The sequence below is a fragment of the Scardinius erythrophthalmus genome, assembly GCF_964197995.2.
Source record: "Scardinius erythrophthalmus genome assembly, chromosome: 9".
Taxonomy (NCBI): domain Eukaryota; kingdom Metazoa; phylum Chordata; class Actinopteri; order Cypriniformes; family Leuciscidae; genus Scardinius; species Scardinius erythrophthalmus.
This window is the reverse complement of record NC_138229.1, coordinates 497,501-500,000: the sequence shown is the minus strand read 5'-3', so window position 1 is coordinate 500,000 and position 2,500 is coordinate 497,501. Positions and strand designations below refer to the sequence as shown.

General features: G+C 44.5%; 1 protein-coding gene across 3 annotated transcripts in view; it reads right to left on the bottom strand.

Moving 5' to 3' along the window:
* The window catches only part of LOC308696582 (transcriptional repressor p66-alpha), a 28,068-nt gene that overhangs the window by 24,967 nt on the left and 601 nt on the right, over positions 1-2,500 (bottom strand). The window lies entirely within an intron of this gene.

Genomic DNA, 2,500 nt, shown 5'->3' with positions numbered 1-2,500 from the left:
TACTCACACACACTCGCATACTCGCACACACTCGCATACTCACACACACTCGCATACTCACACACACTCGCATACTCACACACAAAGACACACTTGCACACTCACATACTCACACAGACACACTCGCATACACACACACACACACTCGCATACACGCACACACTCACAGAGACTTGCATACTCACAGACACTCGCATACTTGCGCACACACACTCTCATACTAACTTACACACACACTTGCATACTCACACACTCATACTCACACAAACTTACATACACTTGCATACACACACACACACACACTCTCACACTAACTTACACACATGCACACACTCTCACTCTCACATTAACTTACACACACACACACACACGCATACTCACACTAACTTACATACTCATACCCACCAGGGCCGGATATAGGCATGGGCAAGGAGGGGCAATGCCCCCCCAAATGCCGTGACTGCCCCCCCAAACGTGATGGCATGCAAAGATCCCAAATTTAAAGGGTAACTAAACCCTAAACCAACTTTTTATAGTTAATGCTCTGTAAGAATGGGGCTTTATTAGTGCGGTTCACTGATTCAAGTAATTTTTTTGACATTTGTGTTTAAAGAGTTTTAATTTAACAAAATATGGTGTAAAAACGTCTGAGTGCTGCCCTCTTCAGGTTGAACAGTGGCTACTGCAGTTGAATTTTCCTATTGGAAGTTGTGGTACACTCTGACGTCAGAGAGTACCAGCTAACCACGCCCTTGCCTACAGAGAGATACGTCTCAGATGCACGCCCCCTCTCCACTGGGCTCTGCCTACTTTTCCAGCATTTTTCAAATATTGCCAGTGGGTGGAGTCAGGCTCTGACCAGGGGTTTAGTTACCCTTTAAAAAATATTTCAAGAAAAATGGTCAGAGTGAGCGCTCTCTGCTCTCTATCCCTCATTCAAAGTTGCTACTGATTGGTAGATGCATAGGGAGGGCGTGGCCAGTCGCTTCACCGGCTTGTGGTGAACCTGCTGAGCTTCACGTCTCAGTCAGTCACTGCAGAGCGGAGCACGCAGACACACTGTCGTCAGCTGAGCTCAGCCCCTGTTTTGAGTTTCCTTCGCCGTCAGTCACTGAAATTATTTGGTTACTCTTTCTGTAAGCGTGTTCTCATTCCCTCCATATCTCTCTATCGCTTTCTCTTGTAATTTGCACCGAGTGACGAGTCGAGTATGCGCCGATTTCTGGTTGCTAAAGCTAGCACTGGCAGCAGCAACGAGGCAGCAATGTTTAAATCTCTTTGTTTTTTTTTCCCTCTTATGGTATAACGCTGGAGTTCTCGGTAAATTTTTCATCAGACGGAACATTAATGTTCTCCGCTGCCCGGTCGGCTCCTGCAGCCCAGACATCCACATGTGTACCGCTTGCTAATTCACAAGTGCTGTAGGTAACACTGTCGTCAGCTGAGCTCAGCCCCTGTTTTGAGTTTCCTTCACCGGCTCTGTTCCCACAATGATTGGTTCGGCACAGCGCTACTAAATTCTGATTGGCCACAGTCCCACACTAACTTACACACACACACTTGCATACTCACACACTCATACTCACACAAACTTACATACACTAACTTACACACACACACACACACTCTCACACTAACTTACACACATGCACACACTCTCACTCTCACACTAACTTACACACACACACACGCATACTCACACTAACTTACACACACTCGCATACTTATAGTCACACTCTCATACACTCACTCACTCACTCAGTACTCGGATCGGGTCACCGTCTCACAAACTTTTATTTCGGATCTGATTAATCGTTGCCCAGCACAAGCCAAATTTTTATGTAAACCACTTTGAAAATGTGTAAATTGATATAATAAACAGTATAAATAAACTTTATACAGCCTAGCGTACCTTAATGCATTTCCAAAATAAAGACTTCTGCACACTGTCGGTCCTCTAAGAGTTCATGAAGATATTTAATAAAGTCACGTGACCCACAGCTGTCAACATGTACAGACGCATCAAACACAAAACTTTGATGGTCTCATTTCACTGTCATAAACTCATAAACTCAAAAGTCAAACTGCTTATATTTTCGGTAACTGAATTAAAGTGCACAATCGATAAATTAGTGCGTTCCGCTTTAAGATGAGGAAGAGGAGGAAGCGCGAGCGGAGGAGGAAGAGCAGCCCGGGACTCTTATTGTGATGCAGTGAACAACAACACTTACTAAAACACTCAAACACCACAGAATCCTGAAATATGATCACAAACATCATAATAATGTCAATCATCATCACATCTCCTCAGGATAACAGTCGATCACGCGCACGCGCGCCGCTTTCAAACACTTCAACGGTAATTTAATAAACGCTCAGCACTGAAATCACCTCAAACACGGGAGAAAGAACCAGATCTTGATCAATACTGTCGATCAAGAGAGGATTGTGACTCCAATAAAGCAAGACTTGACTGGGAACTCTCCTCAGACACGACAGA